Source organism: Polypterus senegalus, chromosome 18 (genome assembly GCF_016835505.1).
Source record: "Polypterus senegalus isolate Bchr_013 chromosome 18, ASM1683550v1, whole genome shotgun sequence".
Classification (NCBI taxonomy): domain Eukaryota; kingdom Metazoa; phylum Chordata; class Cladistia; order Polypteriformes; family Polypteridae; genus Polypterus; species Polypterus senegalus.
In genome coordinates, this window is record NC_053171.1 from 80818754 (window position 1) to 80837542 (window position 18789).

Consider the following 18789-nt stretch of genomic DNA (forward strand, 5'->3'; position numbering starts at 1 on the left):
TTCACGGTGAGGATGGTGTATTTTTGGTAATGTGCATTGTTGCTAAAGGTCGATCTACTGTACTGAATACTGACTTGTAATTGAATTGTAATTGACCACTTTGCAGAGATCTTTTTTCACTTTGACATTAAGGAGACTTTTTTGGTTGATCAGTGTCAGAAATAACAAATCATCTCCATTCAATGTTGTATAACAATAAAATGTGAACCCTTCCAAAGTAGGGAATACATTTTATAGGCACTTTATAAAAAATGTTCATGTATTCCCAACTGCAAAACCCATAAATATTACAGAAAATAATATGAAATGCACAGAGACTGTAGTTGCAGTAAACACAATCCAACATGTATTACAGCTAGTCAAGGCGTCTTAGACATCTGCAGTGGAGAGATTCTTAAAATGAGTCTAAGACTTGAGGGCTTTTAGTCTAAAGACAGTAAAGACATTAAATATCACAAAACTTCTTTTTTTTTCTTATTCATGCAATTATAGTTAAATTCATATGGGCTTCATACTTATAAGCAATGATTAATTAGTTCATTTTTACTCCCACCAGTCAATCTTCAAAAATGGCTTTAGTTAAAAAAAAAAAAAAAGATACTGTATTTTTAGAATCTTCCAAGATCATTCAAAGATTTATGGCTATATGAGAGAGAGAAAAGCTTTTTTATATTAAATCCACATACATTTATATTAGCTGTGGTACAGAGGGAGTAAAACGACTTAAATTCTTTGATATTTGCAATATAATGTTCATTTTCCTTCACTAAGAAAATACCCTTAAGCTTTCCACAGACATCATTTCTTTTAGGTTATTCAACAACAGAAAAAAAACAAATAAACCAAGAAATAGCTCCATAAAGGTAAGAGAACGACAAATATACATTTTTCCTGCAATGTTTAAAACAGGTGAAGTTAAATATTTGAGGAATCTTGTTCTGTAAAAAACAGATGCTAAGTTACAGTATATTCAAGCAGAGTACATTGTTTATATTTTTATATTCTCTTAATACCTTATTGTTCTTTGACAAAAGTATCTGAATATTACACCCGTAGATAACATAAAGTGGCCTAGTTAAACCCGCTTTTAGTCCGATTTACTTGGTGCAGAGTATTCCTGTAGAGACCTCTGAGGATGTATTTGTCTCTGATTTGTTTTGATATAAATTCTGTACAGATCTCGTCTGCTAATAGAAGTGGGTTAAGATGCCATCTGCGAGGTGAGTGTGTGGGGCATAGTGACTTTAGCTCCATATTCAGAGGGGTATGGTCAGAAATAACAATAGCGTCGTCCATTGAGGACCCTCTTATGCACACGCAATGAAGAGGTGGAAGGTCAGTGCTGATAAGTACCCTAACAAGCGGGACTTTCGGATGAAGGATGAAAACCTGTGCGCACACACACACACACACAAGGAGAACATGCGGACTCCAAACACCCAGCAAAAGGATGTAACTTTAGAATCCAAGACACTGGATGTGTAAGGCAGCAGCGCTCCTCCCTGCATCGCCCCCCTGTGGACAGTAAGTTTGATATACTCAGAGTTCCAACATGCCAATTTAGTAACAAAAGTGACTCCTACTGTTGTGAATGAATAAATCTATAAATAAATAAAACTTAAACATTTGCTTGGGATGTGTTTGGTAGAAAATGAGCAAAACTAGCAAATATTATTAGCTTTTAAACTTACACTTTTATACATTTTTTTATCTTTTATAAAAAGAAATTAAACACTGAATGATTTTTAAATTGACTTTTTTTGCAATTCCTTTTTATAGAAGCAAATATATAAAGCCTCTTAATTCAGCTATGGAAATGACATAAGTGGAGATGTTACCATCCATCCATCCTCTTCCGCTTATCCAAGGTCGGGTCGCGGGGGCAGCAGCTTAAGCAGAGAAGCCCAGACTTCCCTCTCCCCGGCCACTTCTTCCAGCTCTTCCAGGAGAATCCCAAGGTGTTCCCAGGCCAGCCGGGAGACATAGTCCCTCCAGCGTGTCCTGGGTCTTCCCCGGGGCCTCCTCCCGGTTGGACGTGCCCGGAACACCTCACCAGGGAGGCGTCCAGGAGGCATCCTGATCAGATGCCCGAGCCACCTCATCTGACTCCTCTCAATGCGGAGGAGCAGCGGCTCTACTCTGAGACCCTCCCGGATGACTGAGCTCCTCACCCTATCTTTAAGGGAAAGCCCAGACACCCTGCGGAGGAAACTCATTTCAGCCGCTTGTATTCACGATCTCGTTCTTTCGGTCACTACCCATAGCTCATGACCATAGGTGAGGGTAGGAACGTAGATCGACTGGTAAATTGAGAGCTTTGCCTTACGGCTCAGCTCTTTTTTCACCACGACAGACCGATGCAGAGCCCACATCACTGCGGATGCCGCACCGATCCGCCTGTCAATCTCACGATCCATTCTTCCCTCACTCGTGAACAAGACCCCGAGATACTTGAACTCCTCCACTTGGGGCAGGATCTCCCCCCAACCCTGAGAGGGCACTCCACCCTTTTCCGGCTGAGGACCATGGTCTCGGATTTGGAGGTGCTGATTCTCATCCCAGCCGCTTCACACTCAGCTGCGAACCGATCCAGAGAGCTGAAGATCACGGCCTGATGAAGCAAATAGGACAACATCATCTGCAAAAAGCAGTGACCCAATCCTGAGTCCACCAAACCGACCCCTTCAACACCCTGGCTGCGCCTAGATATTCTGTCCATAAAAGTTATGAACAGAATTGGTGACAAAGGGCAGCCCTGGCGGAGTCCAACTCTCACTGGAAACGGGCTCGACTTACTGCCGGCAATGCGGACCAAGCTCTGACACCGGTTGTACAGGGACCAACAGCTCTTATCAGGGGTCCGTACCCCATACTCCCGGAGCACCCCCCACAGGATTCCCCGAGGGACAGGGTCGAACGCCTTTTCCAAGTCCACAAAACACATGTAGATGGTTGGGCAAACTCCCATGCACCCTCCAGGATCCTGCTAAGGGTGTAGAGCTGGTCCACTGTTCCGACCAGGGACGAAAACCACACTGTTCCTCCTGAATCCGAGGTTCGACTATCCAATGGACCCTCCTCTCCAGAACCCCCGAATAGACTTTTCCAGGGAGGCTGAGGAGTGTGATCCCTCTGTAGTTGGAACACACCCTCCGGTCCCCCTTTTTAAAGAGGGGCACTGTCCCCGATGACCATGCGATGTTGCAGAGACGTGTCAACCAAGACAGTCCTACAACATCCAGAGCCTTAAGGAACTCCGGGCGTATCTCATCCACCCCCGGGGCCCTGCCACCAAGGAGTTTTTTGACCACCTCGGTGACTTCAGTCCCAGAGATGGGAGAGCCCACCTCAGAGTCCCCAGGCTCTGCTTCCTCATTGGAAGGCATGTTAGTGGGATTGAGGAGGTCTTCGAAGTACTCCTCCCACCGACCCACAACGTCCCGAGTCGAGGTCAGCAGCACACCATCCCCACCATATACCGTGTTGACACTGCACTGCTTCCCTCCTGAGATGCCGGACGGTGGACCTGAATATCCTCGAAGCCGTCCAAAAGTCGTTCTCCATGGCCTCTCCAAACTCCTCCCATGCCCGAAGTTTTTGCCTCAGCAACAACCAAGCCGCATTCGCTTGGCCTGCCGGTACCTATCAGCTGCCTCCAGAGACCCACAGGACAAAAAAGTCCTATAGGACTCCTTCTTCAGCTTGACAGCATCCCTCACCGCCGGTGTCCACCAACGGGTTGGGGATTGCCGCGCGACAGGCACCGACCACCTTACGGCCACAGCTCCGGTCAGCCGCCTCAACAATAGAGGCACGGAACATGGCCCATTCGACTCAATGTCCCCACCTCCCTCGAGACGTGGTCAAAGTTCTGCCGAAGGTGGGAGTTGAAGCTACTTCTGACAGGGGACTCTGCCAGCCGTTCCCAGCAGACCCTCACAACACGTTTGGGCCTACCAGGTCTGATCGGCATCTTACCCCACCATCGAAGCCAACTCACCACCAGGTGGTGATCAGTTGACACCTCTCTTCACCCGAGTGTCCAAGACATATGGCCGCAAGTTCGACGCCACAACCACAAAGTCGATCATCGAACTGAGGCCTAGGGTGTCCTGGTGCCAAGTGCACATATGAACACCCTTATGCTTGAACATGGTGTTCGTTATGGACAATCCGTGGCAAGCACAGAAGTCCAATAACAAAACACCGCTCGGGTTCAGATCGGGGGGGCCATTCCTCCCAATCACGCCCTTAAAGGGCGTAAAACGAGGGAATCCCCAGAAGGTATGCCCTCTAGCACCCCCTCCAGAGACTCCAAAAAGGGTGGATACTCCAAACTGCTGTTCGGCGCATACGCACAAACAACAGTCAGGACCCTTCCCCCCACCCGAAGGCGGAGGGAAGCCACCCTCTCGTCCACCGGGGTAAACCCCAACGCACAGGCTCCAAGTCGGGGTGCAATAAGTATGCCCACACCTGCTCGGCGCCTCTCACTGGGGGCAACTCCAGAGTGGTAGAGAGTCCAGCCCCTCTCAAGGAGATTGGTTCCAGAGTTCAAGCTGTGTGTCAAGGTGAGTCCGGCTATATCTAGCCGGAACCTCTCGACCTCGCACACTAGGTCAGGCTCCTTCCCCTTCAGAGAGGTGACATTCCGCGTCCCAAGAGCCAGTTTCTGTAGCCGAGGATCAGACCGCCAAGGTCCCGCCTCGCCACCACCCAACTCACACTGCACCCGACCTCCTTGGCCCCTCCCATAGGTGGTGAGCCCATGGGAAGGAGGACCCACGTTACTTCTTCGGGCTGTGCCCGGCCGAGCCCCATGGGTGCAGGCCCGCCACCAGGCGCCGCCATCGAGCCCCACCCCAGGCCTGGCTCCAGAGGGGCCCGTGACCAGCGTCCGGCAAGGGAAAACGTCGTCCACAGTTTTTATTCTTCATTGGAGGTTTGGAACCGTTCTTTGTCTCATCCCTCACCTAGGACCAGTTTGCCTTGTGTGGCCCTACCAGGGGCATAAAGCCCCGGACAACATAGCTCCTAGGATCATTGGGACACGCAAACCCCTCCACCACGATAAGGTGACGGCTCAAGGAGGGGCTGAAGATGTTACATTACATAATAACTCGGGCTGTTAAAGCATTAATAAATGTAATTAAGTTCGAAGGTATAATGTGATATTTTTTCTTAATCACATTTAGGGCATGTACGATCTAAGGCAATGGCTTTCAAACTGTGACCACCACGTTGCATGTGAAGAGCTGTGGCAGTACTGCCAAGGATGGCATTCTTAAAAAAAATCAATTTCAGTTTTAAAGGTTGTCTTTAAATTGCTTAGTTTTGAAATAAACATGCGGGTTACAGAAAATGTTTTTCAATTGTTAGATAAAAGGAGTTACGTCAGTGTGGCAGTGGTTCTCAACCTGTGTGGTAAACAAACAGCTGTCATGTGGTACTCAATACAACCAAAAAAAAAATGGGTTAGAATGTGGGACTGAAAAGGACATTTAGTGACACAGCAACTGAACCCGAGTCTCCACATTCAATTGTGCTTCGCTTCCATTACTCAGTCTCATGGTGCTCCTACTTTGTTAATGTCTTGCCCACCCCATTCTCCTCTTCCTTGTCCACCACCTGCATCAAATCGAAGTCTTGCAATGCTCACATTGGCTTTGAAGGAACATCTCTCTCTCTCTCTCGCATTCATGCCTCTTTGAGCCAACCACTACCAGGATGGAGTCCTGGAACCAAGCATCAAGACCCAATGGATTTCTGTGAAAGAGAGCGTCTCAGGTATAATTTGTAATTTCTATTAACTCTCTTTCTTTATCCTGATTTTGCCCATTTTCGGCTTCATCTGTAGGAAAGCACAAGGAGTCATAGAAGGCAGACCAACACAAATAATTAGAGAATTTAGTTAAAAATAAAAAAATGAAAATCCTTGTTTTAAAATGTTTAATTCTTAATGTAAGGTGTGCTAGAAACCAAATACATTAATTAGAGACAACAGTAATGACTGTAATATCATAGGAATTACATTTAGTGGTGGAGAGGAATATTATATCAGTAATTATACATTTCTCAGGAAAGGCTCTATATCTCAGAAATCTATTTCAGGCTCAAAACATCAACACAAAGGAAGGAAACATGTCAGGATTCAATGTGATGTAAAGCAAGAAGCAGAAACACAAAGGTTGGGGTGCTGGTGGACTATGGGCATTTGGTATGGCACAAAAACAGAGATTTGGTTAACACCGATGTACCTTTCTCACAAGTTGGCTCAGTAATGACCCCATTGAGTTCCTGAGGAAAGCCTTTAAATCTTGAGAAGAGAAGAGACAGTGTCAAAATTCAAAGTCTAGAACAAATTTACCATTCCTCTCCTGATCATTGTCTACAAGTGTGAAGGTGGAAAATGAAAACATGTAACCTCTGTGCGACCTGACAAACTGGTCCCTGTAAAAGGCACAGTAAGCCCATGCAATAGACAGTGGGTTGCATTAGCAAGGAATACCTCAGTGATTACATGATTGCAATTTGTTGCAGACCACAAAACATTTACTTTTCAAAAAGATGAAGTGATTGTGGGCAATTTCAGTTTTTTAAACATTGAGCGGAAAACCCCTCCTGGAAATCACATTGAGAAAATTAAAATATTATCATGACAAATGTTGTTTTCTCACACAGTCCAACACAGAGAAACGCCTGTGTAGACACCTGTTCTAACACAGAATATATAAAAGAAACACAAGTAATTGATTCATAGAGAAACAGTGATCACAATATGGTTTAATTTAAAAAAGCACACAAATCCACACTAGAGCAAAGACATATTACATTTTATGGATGAAGAAACACCTTGAAAAATCAAAATGGGAAAAAGAATATAATAAATGTTAAAGGGGGTCACTTCGGAGATATTCTGTTCCAGTGTAAATGCTAGGGGGAGAGGGTTTTATTTGTACAAACAATAATGCCAAAGAGGAAAAAGGATAAGATTACAATAGGAATATAAACAGCAATCACATATCCACTTACCACATCAAGTACTGCAGATCTCTCACATTTTTGGACTCTGAGGTCTTCCTCCTTCCTGTCAGATTAGTGCTTGCCTTCAGTCATCTCCTGACTTCCATAGGATCTAAATCTGAGTCTACATCTGGAGTAGTGCTTGCAGTACTGGGTACTACAATCCAAATCCCCATAGCAGCTCTAGAAGCCAAGTTTGTCCCTGGGATGAGGGTCATGTCCTACTACAACAGGCTCCTCGTTAATCCTGAGCACAAAAGTCTGTGTAGGAAGCTAATTAATGTCTTCAAAATTTCCAAAGGCATTGACAGAACTGAACTATGACAAATCTTTCCGTTAAATAACGAACCTCAAGACTGATGAAATAAGATGGTGGAAGCCAGGAATAACAATCTTGTTGTAAACTGGAACAAGCTACCAGGTCAGCGCAAAAGAAAAGTCTTGACAACTTTAAAAATACCTAGAGATATGAGACATCTTAGCTTTTAGTTAATCATACAACTTTGAAGGTCTAAATGATTCCCTCTTCTCTGTCAGTCTTCTTATGCTCATTTAATTGCAGTGCCTATCCATATTCTTAACAGGCTTTTAATGCTTCAGCCCCATGAAAAGGGGGTGACTATACTGCCATATCCCGGGGCAAATTTCTTGCTCATCCTACGCTGCACTAGCCCAGTCACTATGTCTGCTGATTCACAGGACAGCACTATTGTTTGACCCATCATTTACACCTTCTTTCTTTTCAGTACATTTAGAGTTGGAAAGTCCAAATTGTAAACCAATGCTTGAAAAACCTTTTAAAAGTCATGTCACTCATTACATTTATCTCTAGAGACATTATTCATGTATATATATATATATAGCATATGTGAAATTACAACCTCATTTTAATTGTAAATATATATTGTTTCCTCTGTTGTTACACTGTCAAAACATTTGACAAGTCCAGATATTTCACCAAACATTGTATAATACATTCATATTAGATAAAATAACTTGATGTCCAAGACTGAATGATGCTCATCTCTTTATTTTGTGTTTTGTAATTTATAGATTGTTTTATAATATTACTAGCCACATTACCTGTCAAATACAGAATAAATGTAAAAATGTTTGATACCTCATATCTCTTGCCTTACAGGTACCTACAGCATTCCTCCTACACCTTTCCTGAGTATCCTTGTGTGTCTGAACCTCTCTTGTCTGGCGCACACTCTCTTAAGAGCAATCAAATAAGAGCCTGCACCTCAGACTTTGTCATTTTGAGGCACCTTGGTTGTTTCCTGTCTGCTTTTTGACTACCGCCAATGGTAGATGGTCCTCCATTACCTATTGTGAAAACATCATCCATAAGCTTGTGAATACTTCTCGTCTTTAAAGGTGACTCTCAGCATGCCTCCTACGCCTTGACTCCTCTTCATGTGTCTCATCCTGTCTTTCTCAGCACTTCCTCTCTTGATCATGTCACCAAAGCCAAACTGACCAATCAGACTGTTCGGAGGGACCACACACACACAGACAGTAGTATTTTATTATATAGCATATTCTTGTTTACCTAATAATTTTTAAAATTAAAACTGAATTCATCATTTTGATCTTATTTGATACTCTACCATGACATGTTTACATGCCTGCTTTTGTGTTTTTATTATTTACATGATAAGATTCATATATTATAGTTGTATTGCCATAAATGGAATATAATTCTTGTCCAAATTATTTTCTCTCTAACTCAGGCAGATCTTTGATATTTAAATAGCTCTCCTGCAAGAAAGCTTTACCTGACTTTAATGAACTAAGATGTGGTAACACGTTTTTGCTTTTCAATTAATGGTTGAGACCTTTGACATTCTAACTTCTAAAGTTTTATGACTAATCACAGTTATCCATTTTCTGTCTTTTACTCTTCAGGCTGTTTAACAACATGTATTTGTCATCCTTTTTTGATGTGTTTTGGGTTTCCTATAAGTTTTTTCTTCTTAGGTAAATAGGAAAATATGGCTTTTTACAGATGTTCAATAAATAAATAAATAAGATTATGACAAACATCAAATCCCCTCTCAAGTATACATCAGAATTAGTAAAATAAAAGAAAATTAAAAGGAAAAGAAAACTTCTGACTTGGCTAAAAATAAGAAGAACATTTCCAATCACAGTGAGGCACCATAAAGCTGTGTATCACTAGTGACGTAAAGGAGCTCCCATAGTGTTTTCTGACACACTTCAGCAGAATAATTCGTCAATGTTAGTGTGTTGACTGAGATGATGCAGCTTTGGTCATAATGGCACTCCGTTTTTTCTTCATTCTGTACTCTGCGACTACTTGCAGTTGGTTGAGAATGTGTCTCATAACTGACCCTTTCCTTTTTAATTAGCTTGTCGATTCAGTGATGTTACCAGCCCAGCATACCACAGCATAGAAAATTACACTGGTCATAACAGAGCTGTTGAGCATGTAAAGGATGTCACTACCCACATTGAAGGAGCTCCTAAGAAGAATCTGCTCTTGGTTATATAGTTCTTCTTTGTTACTAGACCACTCCAGACTGCCACTGATATGGACCCCCAAATACTTGTAGCTGTTCACCATCTCTACATCCATTCCCTTAAAAGCGATTGGACATGGAGGCTCTTTGCTGTGGTAAAAGTCAGTAACCAGTTCACCACCTGATTCTTATACCCTGTCTTATAACCCCCTAGTCAACTATCATTTCAGGTATTATATACCAAACCCCATAGTCAATAATGCCTCAAAATAACTATATAAGCTGGAGCAAAAAATGATTATTCATAAAGTTGTGCCATTTACCCAAATAAATAACTAATTAGTAATTTATCAGCCTTGAATGGTTGTCACATTCACGCTAACTGAATACATCAGACCAAAACCTGTTTCTGACTTACTGTACATCTTCATCTTCTTAATTCCATTATCTTCAAATTTCTATTTCTCCTTTCATTTCTCCCCTCCTGCTTATTTATTCAGCCTGCAAGGTGATTCTTCAAGACTTTCTGATCTTCCTCACACATGTTCAACACGTGTGCTTTATCTCCAGTTGCCACTTTAAGTCTAGCCTGATGCATGCCGTGTTCCAGACTTACATAATGATCTTTTGCTGAAATAATTAAAAATGCACATATCTTCACATAAAAGTGTGCTGAAGTGGAGTGCATTTATTTTTTCTCCAAATATGTAATTGTAATTATTATGAGGCTGTGTTAAGATTTTTAGGGAGCTTGTGAAGCGGAAAACTATGATAGATTAAGTAATTGAGAAAGATAGATTGAAAGATTGTTTTAAAGAGAGTATCTTAATTAAGCACACAAAAGGAACAATATAGAAAACAAAAATTAATAAATATAAATCAGTGGATAAAACAATATACTTCAAATTAAGCAAAAGACAGAGATGGAGCACCAGAAAAACCTCAACAGGTTGGTCTAATGAACCCTATACTCTATATCTTTTATTTTATTATTCAAAGGGTTATTTTTGACTTCTAATGGAGTGGCTTTGTCATTTTTCTCTGTTGACATCTTTTGCAGTTGTTCCATGAGTGGTACTACTATTTTTATTACATTTTTCAGACTGGTAATAATTACATTTATCTTTTCTGTACTGTAGGCTCTATATGATTTTTCTGACCCTTCGGCTTAATTATCAGATCTTTCTGCTCCAAATTAAATTCTCTATTTCTTTTTTCCATAATGTTAAGCCTGATGAGGATGAGAGATGAATTGATTGGATTGATGAGCTCCGTGGTGCATGTGGCTCAGGTCTCTTCTGTTATTGTAGCCTTGAGCTTGTTAAGGTCTGAATCCACTTATTCATCGTCCAACCAAGTCTCACATTAAGCTCAGCTGGGACACCCCTCAGAGCGCCATTGCCTTTGCTTCCTCACAGGAACCCAACCTCCCTGCCTCCTCTCGTCACACATGCTTGCTTACACCACCAATCTTGTCTTGAACCTCACTCTCCTTATCCCCCAGTATCTTCTTCCCCTCACTGCTCGTCCTCTTCTTTTAAATACTAGCAGGCATAGGTGCTAAGTTAAGCATGGAGGAGAGAATCAACAAGATAATCAGCAGGACCATGTGTGTCTGCACTGACCATCTCATTATCACCCCGAGCCACTACACCACACTATGACTGACCTGCACACCAGTTCCAGAAATTACCATACTATTTTTTTTTTAATCTTTTTTAAATGTGCCCCGCCATGTGCCTCACCTCATGACATTGTTAAGTAATACAAGAAGCAATAAATGTTAGGCTGTGAGACACTTTCATACAGCATATATATCTTAAACTTTCTGATTAACATTTTCAAGAATCCTATCTGCTCAACTTCCACTAAATTTCTGACCATACCCCTGTTTGTCATTTTATAATAATAATGATACATTTTATTTTTATAGTACCTTTCCCATGCTCAAAGCACTTCAGAAAGAAAAACAGAATATGCAACATTGGGTACAATGCATAAAATACTAAAGAGAAATAAAGAAAAATTCCTGTTTCGCTCTGTGATAGGCCATATCACAGGGTTTGCTTTGTTTAGTGTTATAATTACTATTAGTTTTATTTTTCCTTTTATAAATTAGTCAGAAGATTCACTTACCTTGGGCATAGGAGGTAGTGATGGAGAAGGACTCAAGGAGAAAGAGCTGAGAGGCAATTCAAAATCATATATTGGATTACCTTGCAATCCATCGCAGAGGCTATTTAGCTGCGCATAGCACAAGTGCCAAAATGCCAGCATCTTTGCATTACTCTATGGCTGAAGCGGAATGGACATCTGCTTAAGTCCATGTAAGCTCTAGAAGAATCTGGAATGAAGAGAGAGCACAGTATGCTGGCAGTACAGAAAAAGCCATAAGAAAGTTGAGGTCCCAGAAACAGTTCAGGAGACTTACCTGAAGGCTAGAATTGTGAACATGTGCAGTATGTATGCTGGCAGGTATGTGAACACACAAGTTAGAGAAGGCTGGAAATTATAGGGGCTATCCACCTGCAGGAAAGGATTTTCAAGGTGGATGTCGAGAAATCTTCACTAATTGAATAGGATGGACACACAAGAGTTGGGACTGGCCAGTTAATCCATACCATCCATCCATCCATCCATTATCCAACCCGCTATATACTACAGGGTCACGGGGGTCTGCTGGAGCCAAACACAGCCAACACAGGGCGCAAGGCAGGAAACAAACTCTGGGCAGGGTGCCAGCCCACTGCAGGGCACGCACACACACCCCAAGCATACACTGGGGATAATTTAGAATCGCCAATGCACTTAACCTGCATGTCTTTGGACTGTGGGAGTTAACCAGAGTACCCGGATGAAACCCACACAGACATGGGGAGAACATGCAAACTCCACGCAGGGAGGACCCGGGAAGCAAACCTGGGTCTCCTAACTGTGAGGCAACAGCGCTACCCACTGCACCACCATGCCGCCGCACATTTTATATACACAGCATATCAGCCAGCGTAATAATTTACTCTACTTTCAACAAAAAAATATAACAGTGGTATGTATAACAGTGGTATGTCTTTCATTTCCTAGGAACATCTGAGTACTGGGGCGTTTTCTTAATGAAGCAGTATTTAGTTGTATGAAATTAAACCAAATGTGAAAAATTGGCTGTGCAAAAATCTGGGTCCCCTTGTCATTTTGCTGATTTGAATGCCTGTCACTGCTCAAAACTGATTACTTGCAACACCAAATTGGTTGGATTAGCTCATTAAGCCTTGAACAGGTGTGTCCAATCATGAGAAAAGGTATTTAAGGTGGTCAGTTTTAATTTGGGCTTCCCTTTGACTCTCCTCTTAAAGGTGACCGACAGCATGGGATCCTCAAAGCAACTCTCAAAAGATCTGAAAACAAAGATTGTTCAGTCTCATGGTTTAGGGGAAGGCTACAAAAAGCCATCTCAGAGGTTTAAACTGTCAGTTTCAACTGTAAGGAATGGCATCAGGAAATGGAAGGCCACAGGCACAGTTGCTGTTAAACCCAGCAGGTCTGGCAGGCCAAGAAAAATACAGGAGTGGCATATGCGCAGGATTGTGAGAATGACTACAGACAACCCACAGATCACCTCCAAAGACCTGCAAGAACATCTTGCTGCAGATGGTGTATCTGTACATCGTTCTACAATTCAGCGCAATTTGTACAAAGAACATCTGTATGGCAGGGTGATGAGAAAGAAGCCCTTTCTGCACTCACGCCACAAACAGAGTCACTTGTTGTATGCCAATGCTCATTTAGACAAGCCAGATTCCTTTTGGAACAAAGTGCTTTGGACTGATGAGACAAAAATGGAGTTATTTGGTCAGAACAAAAATTGCTTTGCACGGCGGAAGAAGAACACCGCATTCCAAGAAAAACACCTGCTACCTACTGTCAGATTTGGTGGAGGTTCCATCATGCTGTGGGGCTGTGTGGCTAGTTCAGGGACTCGGGCCCTTGTTAAAGTCGAGGGTCAGATGAATTCAACCCAATAATAACAAATTCTTCAGGATAATGTTCAAGCATCAGTCACAAAGTTGAAGTTACACAGGGGTTGGATATTCCAACAAGACAATGACCCCAAACACAGTTCGAAATCTACAAAGCCATTCATGCAGAGGGAGAAGTATAATGTTCTGGAATGGCAGTCACAGTCCCCTGACTTGAATATCATTGGAAATCTAGGGGATGATTTGAAGCAAGCTGTCCATGCTCGGCAGCCATCGAATTTAACTGAACTGGAGAGATTTTGTATGGAAGAATGGTCAGAAATACCTCCATCCAGAATCCAGACACTCATCAAAGGCTATAGGAAGACAGTGTCACAGTGCACAGTAAAATATGTAGTCTGATCCTTAGTCTCTAAAATCTCAGACTTTGCATTAAAATGAGAATATAAAAGGACAATTAACAATAGTACAAGATTGTACAAATATCGATAAAATCATTATGCTAAATGCCAGCAATAGTAAACATTATTCTAAAATGATAAAAAAATATGTAGTAAATAATAAATAATAACTTAAACTTAAGTAACTTAATATAAGAGAATAAACAATAGGGCATCATGTAGCTCTAACACTTTCCTCAATAAGGATGCAGATGGACTGTGGACAAAAGCTTCTCATCCATGTCACTGAACTGAACTTCAGGCAGCGGTAGCGTCTACCTGATCGCAGCACAGAGAAGAGACCGTTGTTGGGGAGGCTGGTATTTCTGATAATTTTCTTTGCCATAGTTTGGATTTGCTTGGTGCAGATGTTCTGGAAGTTGGAGACTGCACACCCATTGATGCATTCAGCTGACCGTTCCGCTCACTGCATTCTGGTCCTGCTGTTTGCTGTTTCCAAACAGTGCCTACTGTTAAAATATAGTTGATGGTAGATATGTAGAAGTTCTTTAGGAACTGGGAGGATAACCTAAAATCCCTGAGACATTTAAGTGGTAAAGAAGCTGTTGTGTCTTCTTCACCAAGGTGTCAGTGTCCTATATCATGCGGACACAGAGGAATCTAAAACTTCCCCCCCCTCCACCTGAGTGCTTTTAATGCTGATGGTAGTACCTGTGCTGTTTTCCCCCAAAGTCCACAGTCAGCTCCTTTGTCTTTCTGACATTCAGGAGTAGATTGTGGTCCAGACACCAGTGTGACAGACTCTGTGCTTCATCCAAATAAGCCTGCTCATTGTTGTTAAAGATCAGGTTCACCACAGCTGTTTCATCATTAAACAGCCATGCAGTCAAAATTGAGAGAGTACAGCAGAGAATTCAGCACACTACGCTGTGGGGCACCTGTGTTGAAGATGAGGCATGATGAAGTGTGACCACCCAGTTCAACCGTCTAACGTCTGCCTTTCAAGAATTTAAAAACCAAATTGCAAAGTGAAGTGCTAAGAGACAGGTCCTTGGGTTTTATTGTGTTCAATTCCTGAAGTATAGTTTATAAATGGCATTCACACATAAATCCTTCTCCTATTGTTCAGGTGGGCCAGTACAGTATGGAGGGTAAAGGTGATCAACTTGAGCAATATATAAACTGTAATGGATCCAGTTGTTTTGACAGAGAAGAGCATATGTGATTTTTGGCTAGCTGCTCATATCACTTAGTAGGCAAAAGTCTAATGCAGGGGTGTCAAAATCCACTCCTGGAGGGCCACATTGGCTGCAGGTTTTCATTCTAACCATCTTCTTAATTAGTGACCAGTTTGTGCTGCTAATTAACTTCTTTTGCCTTAGTTTCAATTGACGTGACTCAGGCCCCTTAGTTATTTCTTTTTCCTTAATTAGCAGCAAAATAATAATGAGACACAAAACAAGCCACCACATGACCAGCTAACATGTACTCATCACACAACAGCTGAAAATAAAGAAAGGTGAACTTCTCAGTAAGGATGATCTCCCAGTTCACCAAAACATTTTGACGTGTTCTTAGAAAAAACAGAAAATCAACAGTTTTGGAAATGTCTGCTGTGGCAGAATGAGAGCAGCAACAAGCCATGGAACTAAATAACAAGTTTAATTAACAGCAAGAATCACTTTCTAATTAACAAACTGATTAGAGTGAAATTGGTTGGAGTTTGAAATCCCAGTTTAGTTGGTCATCTGTTGGCTCGTTTCAAATCTTATTTTTGTTTGGGCTGCCATTTAATGAAGAAAAGAATCAATTCAGAGGACTGAATCCTTAAAAACAGGGCTATTATACTGAAGGGAAATGAAGTTAATTAGCAGTGAAAACTGCTTGTTGAGTAAGAAAAGGGTTAGAATGAAAACCTGCCGCCACTGCAGCCCTCCTGGTCTAACGGGACAGTAGTCATTCAGAGAGGATGGATGTCATTTCTTAGGTACAAGGACAATAGCGGATATTTTAAAGCATGTTGGCATGACAGACTGAGTTAAGGACAGATTAAATATTACCATGAATGCTGGAGCAAGCTGAGCGACACAGATCTTAAAAACACATGTAGGAATGCTGTCTAGACCTGGTGTGTTTCCGATGTGCTCCTTACATCATGTTCCTACAAAGTGAACGCGATGTCCTCACTGGCAGAGCTCCCAACTCAGACGTGTTACCATGTCTCTGATTTGGGGTGTTGTTCAAAAAGCGGACGCCATCTCCTTCTTGTTGTTTGTTTTAGACTGGCCTAACCCTACTACAACCCCTGAGCTTAAGGTTCGTGGGGGTAAGGCCAGCTACACCAGGGTCCCTAATCTTAAAAATTTAGAGTAGGTGCCTAATCTTAAAATACTGTAAGGGTGCCTAATCTTAGAAAAAGTGGCGTTTGCTTTTGGCATCCGCTTTCTGAACATGAGCCCTCATTTGTGAGCTTTATTTATAATAAAGGCAGCATTTTTTGTCTTTTGATTTTTTTGGGCATGATTTTGGGTTTTGGGCACAACCTCCACAACATGCTAAAATCCAGATTTAATATTCCAGCAAGTGCAATTTTGCAGCTGTCGCTTGAAAGGCTGTGTTTACCTGGATCTCTAAAATGCCCTTGGTTCCCAGACCTTTTTGAAAGGCAGCAAAAACGTTGACAATTACCCAGGAGTGAAGCAAAGCCAAACTCATGTGATTCCCTGCTTACAGTTCAGATAAACCAGCTGGCCTTCAGGGACTCTAATGGACTTTTATCAGAATATTTTTATGTGAATGTGATAAATGTCAGCTTTTCATCCTGTTTTTTGAATACAGTTTAAGGAGGACAGTACATTAAAGGAATTGATATGGATGCATCTATATTTATTTTAAAATAAATAATGTATGAATTAGAAAAAAAAAATTGAACAGCATTCCTTCAAGCTTAATTCAGTAGATGTGCGTATCTGAAAAAGAACAGTAAAACAAAAAGAACTGTGATTTCCTCTACTGAACTTTTGGGGTATTCAGATCACACTGCACGTGATCACATGTAATTACTAAACTTGTTAACAATGTCAGGCTTCAAGTATACATTTAAATAATCTACATGGTTTAAAAAGGTTTGCGGTTATCTGCATGATGCCACATTTCTGGTGACACAAGACAATGGATTTAAAGATAACAAAGGAAGCAAGAAAAATAAATCATTTGTTAGAGTTAGTATTTCTTTATAAGTCACTGGCTGTCAATATAGGACAAAGAGAAGTGCAGCCCTTCTATATGAATTGAACCCACCATGACTAATCTCGGAGAACCAGGGGGACAATGCAGTGTGATTTGTGTTCAGGAAACATACTCAGATTGAGAAGCATCGTGTTAATTATACACTCAGTTTCCGCAATCATAAATTTAACTATGAATAAAAACAAGTTCTGTGATTCCTTTTGTATTATTAATGGATTTGCAAGTTACCAAGGGCTTGCAAATTAATGATAAGTTTATTTTATGATGTGGCATAAAGGAGAAATGCTAAAAGTGAACGCAAGGTGATGGATCTTGTGAATATGAATTGGATGTCATCATTTTGCACCTATAAGATCTGTAATGAAGCATATCCTAGTGATAATTACTCCAAACAGTGATATAAGATTTTTGATTCCTGTTGAAATAGTAATTTAAAAAAAAATGTTACAACATTAGCCCTCCAGCATTATTTGAAAGTGTTCAGTTACAAGACAAGCGAAAAAAAAAACAAAGGGAAAAGATCAGAGTCGCATAAAAACTGCCACTTAAAGGAAAAAATGCGCATCAGAAAAACTTGCTAACAGCCCATGCTGTGTTTAGAAGCGTTCTTGACCAATAGATAACTATTCATTAAAGTCAATGTCAGCATCTGATGCATGTATATTAGCCATCCTCTCCCTTGTCAGCCCCGCTTCTTCAGACGCTGCTGCTGCATTAATGAAACAGAATGCTAAAGTCATATGCATATTTAGCATTCACCCGCTGCCCTTTGTAGCCATGGGATATCAAAACACAGGCCTAGACTATAAGTGAAAATACCTGGAAACTTTTATTTTAAAAGATTATATGCTTCACTTTGCACACACACAAATTACACTGAACTTTATAGAGCATCCTTCCCTCTGCCTACAGTGCTGTGCACAACTCTAAACACTATCATCCCTAGACTAAATTCTTTCAGCAGTTGAAGATGGGAACAATGTCAAAGAACTGTTTAATAAATGGTTAAAAAACTAAAAGCCATTCAAAAATAAATCATAAAAAAGGAAGACCGGTTGGTCCTGAGACACTTTGGAGTTGTTCAGAGCTACAATAATCTACGAAAGATCCACTTCTTTGGGAGCAGCATCCAAAATGAACAACTTCTGATTGCCCTTGACTTTAGGAGGACCAGAGGAGTGGGGTTTCCTGTGGTATGAGAAGTAACATCACATCCCATGTCATTTATACCTGACCAGAGCCACTGGACTGCTCCCAGGGCTTGCATTTGTGGCATCATCTATCTGTTCATTTGTACCCAGTGCTGTTGTGATAGACTCCTACTACCCATTGTTCTCCATTTATCTAGCTATCTGTCAATCTGTCTGTTTTATGTAGTGCCTTTCATATCTATCTATCTATCTATCTATCTATCTATCTATCTATCTATCTATCTATCTAATGCAAAAAACTAAAACTAATCTCTTTATGTTGTTGTTAATATAAGATCATTGGAGCTGGCAATAATGTCAGATATTTTTTTATCATTGTCTTTCTTAAGTTGCTGTTAAGATTACGTTGCTGTTTAACAGAATAAAGTACATTAAAGATTTTATTTTGTAATATTGACACATTAGAGCATATAGCATGTTTATAAATGGACTTAAATGTCCATAC